Raw genomic sequence first — 15742 nt, 5'->3', positions numbered from 1 at the left:
AACAAAATCAACAGTAAAAATGGTGTAAATAAACAGTGAAATCATTCAATATCATTAATTATTCAAGTTAGAAAAGTTAAGTAAGATTTAGTTATTTTATTTACCACTGAAATGTACTCAAATTAGCAGATAAAAATGACAAGGTTTTCTACTTTAGAATTGATAGATGATAACACATTGTAAAAATAACAAATAATCATAAATAATATTTGTTTATAAGCTAAATTGTTATTTTATTTACATGTATACATTAAAAACAAATGTTAAAACTTAACATTAAAACTTGCAATGTGAACTTTACTATGTGGCATCTGCAAAGAAATAAGGCCTTTTCTCAGAACTTTTTTGCCATTGCTTTTTACCAACTTTTATCTCAATAATTTTTAGTAAATATATGAAGGTGTTTCCCCTCAAGTTCACACAGGTGAACTAACAAAGTAATCACAAGTGTGCTTTATCACAATGAACATGTTTCACTAAGTTTGACAGCCAGAAAGTGTCTGAATACTTTTTGTCTTTATTCTGAAGACTGTTATGTATTTTTCCATTATTTTTGTATTTTTGTGACATATTTTGCTTCAAAGTGTGCTTGTGCTAACTTTAAATGCCCCTTGGATTGATATTGTGTTTCATTGCATATGTAACGCAAAGCAGATTTTGGGTTTTCTAGTGTGGCTTAAGTTTTAAAAATAGTTTTTGCCATCACTGTATATGAGCTCTAACCTATGGTCACTATAGCACATATTTCAATGACAACGTAGTGCCTTTAATGTGTTAGCTGACTCTCTAAACTCTGCCTTAGATGTAAGCTGCCAACTGTGCTGCTGTCTAAGGTGCTGAAAACACAACATGAGCCAGATATTTAAAGTCCTATCCTTGGGATTAACAAAACACTATTCTAAGATGCATTTGAAATTTGAACAACTAATATATATATATATATATATATATATATATATATATATATATATATATATATATATATATATATATATATATATATAACAGTGGTAGCTACAAACACCCCTTAGACCCCCGTGCTTCTGAGCAATGCATGATCCTACCAATTGGCGTATTGTTGAGAAGTATAGAGTCACTGTCATTGAGGTTGGGGGTGTGTTAACCCGGTCACAGTGGAGCCAAGTTGTGGAAGGCTTTCTCGGTTGCCATGGATATCTAAAAGCTATTGACTGCGTTCGCGGCTCTTTGACGGAACGAATTTGTAAGAGGAAACCCACCACTGTGAAGGAAAACGTTCATCGAGCGAAACTGTCAGTTTACATACAGGCTCGCGCTGCGCTCTTCGCACTTCACGTACGAAATCGCTAACTGCAGCATCACGAACTACTCCAAAAGGTAGGCACTTTTTCTTTATTTTTTAGGAGGGGGTAAAGGTTTTATTGTCGACATTTCTTCAAAGATGAGGATTTAGCACTTTAATAGCGTCTTATGGGGTGGATCAGAGTTAAAAAAAAAAAAAAAAAGAAAGAAGGGATTTATCTTCTTTCGTGCAAATGACAGGTGAAATTCAAACCGGTTATTTCCTACTTTAAAGATTCCTTATAAAAAAATGTTTTAAAAAAATAAAAAAATGCATTTAAAGACACCTGCGTTCTATTCCTTTTTTTTTTTTTTTGGTTGAATCTATCAACCAATAAGCAGCGTACTTGCTTAGTCCATCGGTTAAAGGAAATACTACTGTTTGTCTTTTTTTTTTTTTTTTTTTTTTTTTTTGGTCATAACATGCATAAAGTGCTTTCAATGATATTAAAGATGTATTTACTATGTATTTACCCATAATATCATCACTTTCACGCTTTCAGCGTGTGGGCGAATCACAGAACTGCACGTGTAGTCTACTTAAACATGAATTTAAATGGATATATGCCGAAGTAGATATTTTAAATATTAAACAGACTCTCACAGAATGTTAAAAAGCTGAGGTTTGCAAATCTGTCTTCTTTTGGGGTTCAGAGCACAGAATAGCATCAATGATATATATATATATATATATATATATATATATATATATATATATATATATATATATATCACACACACACACACACACACACACACACACACACACACACACACACACACACACGCTCTCTGTTTTCAGCACTAAATATGTGAATCCACACTGGTTTGCAGTTGTTTCCATTTAACTATACAATATGTGGTACTTTTACGCTGTGACTCTTTAAGGCATTGTTTTATAAAAGGGTGCTCTCCTTGAAAAGCATGCCCTTGACATCCTTACCATTTTTATAGACATCTAGTGGATTGATCTCTATTTTTTTGTAGCTCTTGACTGGCTGTTGTATTCTCATCTAACCCCAGATTCTTAAAAATAAAGGTTCCAATAAGAAATGAAAACCTAATGCCTTTTAGGAGACAATTTTTAAGTCCTGCAAATTACTTTTTAATCTTTATACTGTAACTTTAGAAAACCATCTAGGTCTATCCACTTAGGTGATTTTAATTCCCCCAAAACCAATACGCTAACCTAAAGAACTTACAGCCTAATGTAACATCAAAAAAACGTAAAGAACCCTTGATAAGAGGTGGCTCTTTGCTGAATCTATGAGTGTAGCTACAACGTTTACATAAAATGTATGCTATGTGAAATAGACTCAGTAATGTTAAGTATATTGCAAGGAAGCCCTGAGATAGATCAAATCTTTTATGTGATTATCTAGCCTTTCCTCCAATTATGAAAGTCATGGCAGCAAGACAAGTTACTCTACTGTAATGACAACAATTAAAGTCACATTAGAGACAGAAGGCAGCCTCCTGTGCTTTGAGACTTTTCGGCTGAATTTGGTTTGGGTGAATTAGCACGATGATTGGTTTCTTCTCTGGTCCACAGGAAAGAGTGTGGAAAAGACAGATAAGAAATGAGTTGGATGTCCCTCCACTGAGAAAGTGGGCATGCTTTGCTGCTAATGAGTAGTGGCAAAGGATTTAATACTGTTCTCATCAAAGCTTTTGTACTCATCATTGATTGCCAGTTTTGTATTAGACATTTGAAATGCTACTAACAGAAACACAAAGGTCTCAGTTCTTTGTTTCACATTCATCTTGCATTTAATCTTGTATGTACAGTATGATTGTATGCATGCCCATCCAAAACTCACCACCATGATGGTGTTGTAGATGGTTGACAGGGTGTTGTTATGCAGTTGCTAAGGTGCTCTGAGTGTTTTTTAGTGCATTGCTATGTGGTTGCTTGTGTGTTCTGGGTGGTTGCCAGGGTTTTCAGGGTGCATGCTTGCTGGCCCAAGTCAGAAGAGCAAATCCCCAAGATGTTCTGCTCCCTAAATATTGCTTTGATCCCTCCTTCAGAGTAAGTCTAAAGAATTTTTTTTTTCTTCTTTTTGCCCCATTTTAGTGTTCGCCATGCAAAAATCATAAAGCCGATTGCTTAGAAAAGTACTAGACACCTCTCCTCAACATGAAGGGTGTAATATTAGGGTTAGGGGGTTTGTTTACATCTCTAGTCTTAAAAATGAGCAAAAGTACTAATGATGCAGTGCTTAGTGATCAACAAAAAAGAATAGAAAAAAACAGTCAATTTTAGTCTAAGCAGCAGTTCAAAAATGGATTTCTTCATGGCATTCGAGGCCATTTATTCACCAAGTTCTGCCAATTGAGGCCACCAGTGCCTTGTGTGGAAAACTAGGGCAAATTCCTTTCACCAAAAACACACAAACAGAACAATTGGACAATGCAGTTGGCGACAATTATGGTGAAAGGTATTCTATGCCTAGCAGATGCCTTCCACTCAATGCAACAAATAGTTGAAATAAATTCATATTTTCTCCGCCTATAGCCTATATGTAAGGCTCAGTATCACAATTACTATTGCTCATATGAAAGGTTAGGGGTCTTTTTAAAATCTCCAAACCTAAGTATTAAATTTTGGCACGTAACATGTTTATATATGAACATGAATGAAACCTAAAATCATGCAGCTTATTGAGAAGAGGAGTGCTATTACTTTTCTAAGCAATCAGACTGATGATTATCAGCTGACAGATGTTAAAAAAACGGGCAAAAATCGAATAGGTTTACATTGAAGGAAGGATGCAAGCAAGTGACCAGAATATCATAGAGGCTTGAGCTCTTTTGACATGAGTCAGTAAGCAACCACCTAGCAACAACCTAAAACACCCTAGCAACCACCAGCCACCCAAAAGACCCTAGCACTGTGGTGGCAGATTTTTCTGAAGCAAGCAACATTCACATTTTCTATTTTGAGGAGCACAGTAAATCAACCCTGATATATGATAAGACTTTTATCTTATTCATGATATACCTTTATCTTATTCAAAGGTTCAAAAACAATTCATATTTTATTTTATGTGGGAGATAACCTTTGTGGCCAAATCTAGTGTTGGCTAACTGATTTTCACTGTGTGGATTCAAGCCATCATAAGCAAAGATGAAACTCTCATCTCTGTGTGTGATGCTGAATTCACCCAGACATACAAATTCACTTGCAAAACACCTGCGCCCTGAGCAAAAATATATGCTGCATCTCTCTTTCCATTTTCATGCAAGCAAAATGCAGGCAGCCAAAAATTTCGAAAGCAGAATGACACTATGTATATAGACTACACGCTCTTTCACCACAGCCAATGATGTTGCTGGACATCTTTTCCATCTAATACACACACGACAGCTTGCTATCATGTTTACATACTCTACTGATCGGTAAGGTTTAGAAAAGGGGTTTGGGTAAGAGCATAATATTAATAAGAATGTCCTTAAAGCCTCATGCACGGAACTCGTGCCTAATTCTGCATAAGACATCCGGGCATGTGTACTAGTGCCCGACCGATATATCGGTCGGCCGATATTATTGGCCGATATTAGCCTTTCGCCGATATATCGGTATCGCCGTATATTTTGCCGATATGAAAACTTTTTTTCAGAACATATAATGCAGAAAACAATGTTTTAGAATTGGTGTCATTACAGAGTTTGTCCAGCAGAGCGTGCTCCGACTCCATTGTTTACAGAGCTGAACTGACGGTGGCTCTGCAGACAGGGCGGAGTTCAGCGGTGTCATCACGGTAAGTTGTTAACTAGTCTATTAATTACATACTGGAAACTTAATAAACAATGACCCCATCATTTTCCCTTTTCAATATAACTAATATAACGTTGACCATGTCCCTGACAACCATGTCACTCTGTTTGCTGTTAGCCAGCTATAGTTTGTCAGTGCAGTCAGTAATGTAGCAGATTGAAAGGTAAACATCAGAGCATCTTTTTGCAGCTCAGCAGACAACTGTGCGGTGGTGGATTTTGTCTGTTGAGTGTTGATTTCACACTATGTTATTACCTAGTTGGTGAGACACAATGCTGGAAAGTAAAATAAACAACGTCCGTCTTTTACTCTCCGTGACAACGAGCTTATAGCTAACTAGCTAATCACGTAGCTACTTTCATTGTTGTCAGCTGAGTGGATGCTAATGTGAAAACATGTATTCACCAAACTGTTTTGTTCAGGATTCACAGTTTAGTATCCCCTTCAACCGAACAATTCCAGTCTTGTCATTTATAAAATGTAATATTTAAAAGTCTGGTTTTCCACCATTGAAAGTTTCCCCTGAACTTGTATAGCTGAATATGGTATAACACCACTGCCGCTGTTTAACTTGACTTGGCAGTATTAATATAGTGAGCATTTGACTGATACTAAACAGTAATACTGATGTTTATTTAGCTATTTATTTTATTTATATTTATTATTTATTTTAATGGTCAGCATTTGACTGATACTAAACAGTACTGATGTTTATTTAGCTATTTATTTTATTTTTATTTATTCTTTATTTTAATGGTCAGTATTTGACTGATACTAAACATACAGTACTGATGTTTATTTAGCTATTTATTTTATTTTTATTTATTCTTTATTTTAATGGTCAGCATTTGACTGATACTAAACAGTACTGATGTTTATTTAGCTATTTATTTTATTTTTATTTATTCTTTATTTTAATGGTCAGCATTTGACTGATACTAAACAGTACTCATGTTTATTTAACTCTTTGTTTTATTTTTATTTATTCTTTATTTTAATGGTCAACATTTGACTGATACTAAACATACAGTACTGATGTTTATTTAGCTATTTATTTTATTTAATTTATTCTTTATTTTAATGGTCAGCATTTGACTGATACTAAACATACAGTACTGATGTTTATTTAGCTATTTATTGTATTTTTATTTATTCTTTAATTAAATGGTCAGCAATTGACTTATACTAAACATACAGTACTGATGTTTATTAAGCTATTTATTGTATTTTTATTTATTCTTTATTTTTTCAGTGTTCATTTCTAGAATTTGTTGACAATGTATAATAATAATGTCAAATATTCTTTGCTAAAAATATTTGTTTAAGAAAGCAGCCTTCTGAGTACATTTGCATAGTCATATCAGTGCAAAATCTGTGAAAAATCCACATAGAAAAGGTCTGTTTTCATTCCAGCTCAAAAGTTAAATATATCGGCCACCATATCGGTAATCGATGAATTTTTCCTCTCTAAAATCGGTATCATATTGGTTTCAAAAATCCCATATCGGTCGGGCTCTAATTTGTACATGATGAAATCGTACAAAATCATATGAAATAGCCAACTCGTAAAATATGTAAAAATTTTCATGAGACTGGGTTGATGTATAAATGATTATGGGGGGCATGTCTGAAAAGAACCACACATTGTTTGTAAATCTGTGTAAAAGAGAATTTGAAAGCAACAGAAAGTTTTCAGAGAGAGGTTGTGTGTAGGTTTGGGATTGATGCCTTTTTCAGGCATCGATAATCTGAAGATTTTCCCGATAATTATCAATATACTATATTGGGATTTTTTTCAGATATAAATAGGGCTGCTCATTGCACAATAGTTTTTGTCATTTCAAACATATTTCTCAACCCAACTTTGGTAAAGTGTGAGCGGCAGGGTAGCTTAAAGGGGGTCTCACACCGGACGCGTCTGGCAGACGTCACGGCCGTTCTAAAATTCTAAACAATTACAAAGGTACGCACACACCGCCAACGTGTGTCACCACCAATTTGACCCAAATCATTATCAAAAGGATAAAGATTATTTACTCTAGTCATCACTGGATGATATATTGTTTATATGTATCTTTCATAGAGTTTACACAATGTATTTTCAGTTTCAAGTATGTAGTTTTGAGGTTTGACAGCTTGAATGAAAGACCTATTCAATGCTACATACAGGGAAATTGCATAATAAACATGGCCATTTCTAATCGTTTAGTTTGCGAAGTTACACCAGTTTCAAACACTAACCTGCAAACTCATCAATGTCACTTTGTTTATTCTTGAAGTACAAAAACCTTCATAACTTTGGACTGCCTCCTGCTTCACCACATCAGCTCGTACTCTGTGTGTGATACCGGTGCCCAACCCGGCTTCAGTAAATGATTTATCACCCCTTTGTGGTCTCTAACGCTATTACGTCACATTATTAAACTGATGGCCAATTGAGTGAGTTGGAAAGCATGCAAATTAGGCTTCTAATTTAAATGTCAGCTAATTTTAATATATCAAAGCCTCAAAAATATATTGAAAAAATAACATGCCAATCAACAATCGATATATCAATATTTTATGACATCCCTAGTTGACATTTCTAGTAGCCTAATCACATTTGAAAATCAGACTCAAAGTTAATACTGTAAACTTCACAGACTGGACTTGGTTTGGTAGAATACAAGTTCCTTGACTAAAATGATTTAGAACTGATGCCAAGTTAGAGAGTAGACTAGTTTAACATACAAACAGTTCTAAAGGAATAGTTCACATCAAAATTAAAATTATTATTTACTCACTCACTAAAAGTTGTTTTTAATGAATATGACTTTCATACATTGAACACAAAAGGAGATATTTTAAGAATCTTCACATTGCTCTTTTTCACACAACAAAAGCATATAGTGACCAGGAGCTGTCAAGTAGGGCTGGGCGGTTTTTCAGATTTTTCAGATTAATTTGAATTTACGTTTTGACACGATGTTTTTATTATTTTTTTTTTTAAATCGAGAAATCGAGATTTTGCATAAAATATTGCAAACGCTAAAGTTAGATATGTTGTAAATCTACCAAAGGCTGAATAAGGAAGAGAAAAAAAAAATAAAATCATAGCGCTTGTCTTAATGCCGCTCCCGATCTTATCAGCTGCACGTGTGTGGTGCGCACCAAATGAACGTGTGCACCACACGGAGACTGATATAAAAGACAGCGGTAATATTACCAATACGATTGTACACAGTGTGATTGTAGCTCAGCTTCATCCATCATGCAGTGGCTTAAGACCATAACTGGCCTCCGCATGCACATGTTGATGAACGGTCTCCTTTATTTTCTTTTTACCCATAAAAAAGCGTTAGTTACGTGACAGTTATGTGCCCTTCATTTCAAATCATGGAGAGGCTATATATGGGAGAATCAAACATCTGCCACTCCTTTTGCCATGATGATTCAGATAGATCGCTAATTATTGCTTTGTTCTGTGACGTGTTTCAAGTGTACTGCATTTATAGCCAGGGATGGGGAGTAACGGAATACATGTAATGGGATTATGTATTTAAAATACAAAATATAAGTAACTGTATTCCACTACAGTTACAATTTAAATCATTGGTAATTAGAATACAGTTACATTCAAAAAGTATTTTGATTGCTGAAGAGATTACTTTGCATTTTTTTCGTTTAATATTTAGTCCTTTCGGATGGAAAACATTTATTCATATAAATTATGCGATCCAAAGTACATTTGAACAGCGGTGAAACACTTTCTTATGATGTGTTACATTCATACGAGCAGACGTAAGTTTGAAGTAAGTTTGGAGCAGAAGAAATAGAAATAAACCTTGTGTAAATTGTCAGCTTAATGCTAAGCTAAAATTCTATTTCTAGCCATTTTACATACACGTTACCAGGCACGATCATATTTTTTAATCAAGAAAATTCATGTTGGATCATAATTTCTTTTTTTCTACTAAGACCTTTGATATTAGGGCAAAAATCATATTCTTGATAATAATTTTTTTTATTGTTTTCCTGTAAAAATATCAAAAAATCCTTAAAACAAAATCAATTTGATTTATCTTGTTTTAGAAACAACACTGCATAAGATATTTAGGTTTTTCAGAGAATGTATTTTTAACATGCATTTTGTCTTATTGTACTGGCAGGGTTTTTATAGTCAAAACAAGTGAAAAAAATCTACCAGTGCTGAAGAAATAATCCACAGTATTTAGATTACGTTACTGACCTTGAGTAATCTAATGGAATACGTTACAAATTACATTTTACAGCATGTATTCTCTAATCTGTAGTGGAATACATTTCAAAAGTAACCCTCCTAACCCTGTCTATCGATCATTCTGACAAACTTTGCTAGTTGAATTGTAATGATAAATTATTTCATATTGCTGCACTGCTCAGCATGAACAGCTAGAGGGCACGTCTCTATCTGCAGGGTTTATGAATATACTTGTTTGATATAATGAGCACTTTCTAGATAAACTTGATAATTTATAGATATTGATTTCTAGATAACTTTCTAGATAGACTTGGCTTAGATAAAATTAATACCTACACTGGCTAATTATTATTTTGCAGTTTTCTTATTCTATTATTTCTGAACATCTGGATTTATTAGATTTTAATTTATTTTACATTTACACTCTGTTGACAACTTCCCACTGTGGTGCATCTGTACCTTTGTTTCCTATAATGAAAATAACTTGGATTTCTGTAACCAGGTTGCCTTGCATTATAATAAAGAACATACAATTTGAATCATGTTGGAGTACATTTAAAAGTTGAAAAAATAGAATCATGAATCATCCATAAGTTTGATATAAATCTAGATTAAATTTTTTTTGCCATATTGCCAGCCCTACTGTCAAGCTCTAAAAAGTCAACAACAACAACAAAAAAAAGCACCATTAAGCATCATAAAAGTAGTCCATTTAAATATTCTGAATCAATACAAAAGCTTTGTGTGAGGAATAGACTGAAATTTAAAGGAATTGTTCAACCAAAAATGAAAATTCTGTCATCATTTACTCACTCTCATGATGTTGGGCCTCATGTATTCAGATAGAAGACAAAGGCAAGCCTAACACAGTCGTAAAACCTAACTCAGGCCCACATACCGAGTCATAAATCTTATTGATAAAAACCGTGCCAAAATCAAACAAAGGGAGTCCAAAACAGACTACAAATCCCATGAAGCCTTGCTCACTAAAGGATCGAACTCTCAACTCCTATTGGATGAGGCACACGACAGAACGCACCTCAAACATGATATCATCAGGAGAAGAAATACCTCTGAAATGCTTCAGGGATTTGCTTCCGACAACTTTGCTCGGCGTGTGTAGATGCAGCTCATCGCTGCTCTCAGGTGTAGCCTCGTGGCACAAGGAAGTAACATCTGATTTGAAACTGTGGCCATACAATCTCCATCTCACTGGATGAGTTGAGATTACTCTGTGTTCCACTGAACACCCTAACGGATCCGAAGGAGATCGCCGAGCAATCCGCATCTTCATCCGTTTGCCTGCAGAAGTGATGAGAGAAAAGATTTCTCTTCCATCTTCAATCAAGTCGACATCGCTGATTTCTCCGCCAGCCCGCCGAGAATCAGCAGTCTTACTGCCCGCTGACAGAGCGAGGAAACGGCCTCCCGTCATCACCCGAGCCTTGAGGAACCGAGTCTGAGTGAAAGGACGGATGAACACACATTCTACCTGTGACCTCATGCGATTCAAGTAAGAGGTTTACATCTGGGCAGAGACAGAATATTATAGTGTGTTATTCTTGTGTATCAACGTTATTTCTTGTACAGTTTACGGACCGCCGAGTCCGCTCATTGCGATTAATACTCAAGGTATTAATGATCCAAGAATGAAATTTGCTGTGTTGTAGTCCAACCACATTGGACTGTTGTGGATTTCCGCCATCGCGGGTGAGACCAGCACACTGAGTTTATCCATTAAAGAATCAAAGACCACAGGACGGTTTACGAGCCGTCCACCGCGTCTCTGAGTGATAAACTAACAGCTGCTTTCTCTCCCACGATCGCGAAACCGGCTTTGGGGCCGTCACTTTACTCTCTCTCTCTCGTACTAACCACACACACGCGCGACCCCTCACAAACATTCTTGCACACATTTTTGGTTAGTAGATAGCTTTGTGATAAAGCTCAGCTTTGTCCCTAAGTTATCATACAAGCGGATACACACGGTAAACTGGCAGACACCATTGACTGGTTTCTCTCCGCCCACATTCGCCGTCATATTCTCTGGCCGGAAGTCTCGCGTGACATACTCTCCACGAGAGTCACGTCCGCCATTTTGTGCACGTCCCTCCTTACACACACACACACACACACACACACACACACCCTCATGTGTTATAGGATTATTTTGATTTCCATATCTAATCATATTACTGTTTAGTTTGTAGTTGTGAGTCGGAAGTTTATTGGCTGCATTGTATTAATTATTAATTGATATTACTGCAGCAATAAACTTTGTTATATTTCAAAGAGAAGTGTTTTGGTTTGTTTTGCATACACCTGTGTCACATGCTGACGGGATGTCAGTGCTCGGATTCAAACCTTCATTCATTGTTTTTTTCTCCAAAAATCGATATTCTTCGGATGTCGATTTTCCTAAGAAAACAATCTAATATTGAGACTGTTATACTATCTGGTTATTAGTCCCTGATACCAGGGTGGTGCCCCGGCAATATTAATCCTTATTAATATTCTATTGATTTTTGATCATTGATAATTATCTTTGATGATTGTTGAATTTGAAGGATCAACAAGCTAGTGTTAATTTTAATTAATGTTTCATCGATGTTAATGATTAGTGATTATCTTTGATAATTGTTGATTTAAAGGATTAAAAAAGCTAACATTGATTCTCATCAATGTTCTATTGATTTTAATAATGAATAAGTATCTTTGTTAATCATTAATTATTGCTAATAACCAAACCCGCTCCTAAACGTAGCGCACTACATTTACTGGAGCCCCATATGAGGTTTTAATGAGTTAGATTCAATTAATTAATTTAAATATTAATTCATAACTAAAAAAATAATTACCAATTATTTCTGATAGTAACACTGATCTAAACAACCAGTAAAGCCCTACAATGCCATCCCAGATATGTACGACTGTCTTTCTTCTGCGGAACAAAAACAAATATTTTTAGAAGAATATCTCAGCTCTGTACATCAATACAATGCAACGAATGGGGTTCAAAACTTTGAAGCTCCAAAAAGCACATAAAGTCAGCATAAAAGTAATTTATAAGACTTAAGTGATTTAATCCATGTCTTCTGAAGCTGTCCAATCGGTTCTGGGTGAGAACAGACAAAAAATGTAACTTAATTTTCACTATAAATCTTGGCATCTGCAGTCTCCTTGGCATCATGATTTCAAGCTCGATTACACTTCCTAGAGCTTTCTGGCACACATACATATTCTTCTAAATATACACATACATATTTGTTTGTGTTCTGCAAAATAATGAAAGTCATAAACATCTGGGATGGCATAAGGGTGAGTAAATAATGATAGAATTTGCATTTTTGGGTGAACTATTTCTTCGTCATTATTCACTAATAATGTTCCCTTCTGCCACAGCCCTCAAAGATTATCAGAGAAAAATGACTTAAAATTCATTATGTCCCTCACACAAAGTGAGTTGTATGGCTTCAGAAGACTTTGAATTACCACATTAGTCATATGGACGGCTTTTATGATGCTTTTTTGTTTTTTTTTAAGCTTGACAGTATTTGTTCACTGTTTGCTTTTATTGTATGGGAAAGCACAGCATAAGCATAACTAAAAATTTATTTTTGTGTTCCACAGAAGATAGAGAATCATACAGGTTTTGAATGATATGAAGGTGAGTGAGTGATGACAAAATTGTAATTTCAGGTGAACTATCCCTTTAATCATTTTAACACTGATTAGGCCTATGATATAATTAATACATTGCTACATTTTGCTTAGTGTTAAAGTACATGAAATTACAACACAAGCTTCTGTTTTCAGCCCTAAAGAAATTGTTCTTACTGTATCTAAGTTTTTGATGAGATTCTCTCATATGGAAATTAATTTATCTGAGATAGCAGGCAATGTGTATGCATAGCCTATGTATTTTTGTGGTCTTTAATATGGGTAAAAATAAGCTAAATTCTGTCTGTTCAGCACTAGGGGAGGGGTGGAATGGGAAGCTGTAGTGAAGATATGTTGATTATAGAGATGGAGGTTTACCTCCATACCTTATTTAACAAGCTGGATTGTCATTGGAGTTGCTCAGTCACCATCATTAACTGTACCAAAGAAGTAATGAATGAATATGCTGAGGTAATATTAAAGGACAAACCTGAAAATGGTCAATCTTATCAGGTATGTTCAGGGCTCCCTTTATCCATCCTTTCCCATGAGGAACTTTAAGATTAATAAAAAAAGGCAGGCCATTGCAGTTTGCAAATGCCTAAGGTAGTAGGACAGCACAGTTTCTCTAGGATTCACTTAGTGTTATATGTTGTTTAATCATTCAGTATGTCTTCCTCAGATCCTGAAGCAATGGATCGTTAAATACAGGAGTTAATATTCTTTTATCATTTTGAGAAAGTGCCCTGTAGCTGTTTGTGTTTATTGGTGTGTAATATGTGGAGTGTATTTCAGAGATGTAGGTAAATATGTTTCTTTATAGTTTAAAGAATTCATAATGAACCGTATTTATGTTTTTAATACATGCTACTGGTCTTATTGTGCAGGAATCATCAGTGCACGTTATTCTAAAGTAAAATCATTCATCAAATTGTAATAAATTATTCCGCCTATGAAACTACTTTCCTTTTCCCCTTCACCTGCATAGGCTGTTAACCAATTGCAGAATAGCTATTTAGAAGAAACACACTCAATGCAAGTAGGCTTGCATTGGTAAAACATGCTTAACATGCATTCATACATTACCATGTTGGGGACAAATCTCAATACTTAAGGGGGCAAAAGAGTTACATTCAAAAGTGTGTGGCATTAAACCGGATTTGTTATTATTCAAGTAAGTTGCTTTAGATACATCGACTTACTTGCTCAGCAATATTCTCTTCAAACTGCTGCTCTGCCATGACAGTAGTTGACTTGAAAGAGAATGTCCGCTATAGCGAATGTTAAGAATGCGACGCAAACTTGCGATGCATTATAAATTGGAGTCCGACACATTTTGGAACGCAACAAGGCAAAAATTCAAGCTAGCATCTGCATTCAAGTACTGGCATACAGTATGTTTCGACTTTCAGGCATTGTTTTAGCAAGCTCACATTCAGATCCCGCCCTAATCTCACTGAATATCCTGTTTCACTCTGAAATTTTGTCTCATTACGGAACTAAATTGGGCTGCGAAAGTTGACTTCAATAATTCCTTGTAATTCCCTGTAATCTTCATAAACTGTTGGATATACATTCACTGAGCACTTTATTAGGAACACCTGTACACCTAAATATTCATGCGATTATCTAATCAGCCAATCGTGTGGCAGCAGTGCAATGGAGCTTCAGTTAATGTTCACATCAACCATCAGAATGGGGGGAAATGTGATTTTGACCATGGCATGATTGTTGGTGTCAGACAGGCTGGTTTGAGTATTTTTGTAACCGCTGATCTTCTGGGATTTTCATGCATAACAGTCTCTACAGTTTACTTAGAATGGTGCCAAAAACAAAAAAACATCCTGTGAGCGGCAGCTCTGCGGACAGATACGCCTTGTTGGTGTGAGATGTCAACGAAGAATGGCCAGACTGGTTTGAGCTGACAGAAAGGCTACAGTAACTCAGATAACCACTCTATTCAACTGTAGTGAGCAGAATAGCATCTCAAGATGCACAACACATCAAACCTTGAGGCAGATGGGCTACAACAGCAGCCCATGTCAGACCATAGTATTCCTAATAAAGTGCTCAGTGAGTTTATTTTGACCATACCTGGCAACAGTATAATTAAAAAAATAAAAATAATAATAATAATAAAAGATTAGATTTGCCACAGATAAGAAAACTTACAAAACAAAATTAACGGTGGAGGGAAAAATGCATCTAACTCTACTGGTGTAGTAACTTTGCATCATTATTCATGGTTAACCATATCAGATTAGCTTTGATGTAGAAAGTTGAAAGCTCAGCATCTTTGTCATTAAAACATCACATTGTTGCATGGCCTGTGAGGCAAAACAACACCAGCAGCAGCATTTCCTGCAGGCTACCCATCCCCCAATATGTTCATAATGTGATTAATGGCACTATCGCTTTCACAAATCTCCTCTTCCACCGTTGCACTCTTAAATCTTATTCATGAGGAAGGACATACAGTATCAGTTTAACAACAGGAGACGAGACTCTGAACTTTCAACACACATCTCGTACTTCATAGCATGATACTACATTAAAAAAAACCTTGCTAGAATATGTACCGTAACATTGCCGTGAAATATGATATATCCGATATAATGTTTCCAGCAATATAGATACGAAATGCGAAGCATGTGACACTGATGGAATTTATATGAGCCATTATTCAAATCAGCAAGGTTCGAACTGTGAAAGGGAATGGATTATATAAATAAAGACAAAAAAAAAATAAAATAAAAATGATGAAT

At 35.4% G+C, this 15742-nt stretch overlaps 1 protein-coding gene across 2 annotated transcripts in view; it reads left to right on the top strand.

Annotated features, from left to right (window-relative positions):
- The first annotated feature begins 1118 nt into the window (after positions 1 to 1118).
- The window catches only part of LOC127446535 (neural cell adhesion molecule L1-like protein), a 136300-nt gene continuing 121676 nt past the window's right edge, over positions 1119 to 15742 (top strand). Inside the window, exons 1-2 of one of the 2 annotated variants that reach the window (XM_051707522.1) lie at positions 1119 to 1356; positions 4987 to 5081. The gene's annotated coding sequence lies outside the window, so the exon portion shown is untranslated. The remainder of the gene's footprint in view (positions 1357 to 4986; positions 5082 to 15742) is intronic. The other variant, XM_051707521.1, reaches the window with a different exon arrangement.

The sequence above is a fragment of the Myxocyprinus asiaticus genome, chromosome 9 (genome assembly GCF_019703515.2).
Source record: "Myxocyprinus asiaticus isolate MX2 ecotype Aquarium Trade chromosome 9, UBuf_Myxa_2, whole genome shotgun sequence".
Taxonomy (NCBI): Eukaryota; Metazoa; Chordata; class Actinopteri; order Cypriniformes; family Catostomidae; genus Myxocyprinus; species Myxocyprinus asiaticus.
The sequence above is the reverse complement of the archived record's forward strand: the minus strand, read 5'-3'. Positions and strand labels throughout refer to the sequence as shown.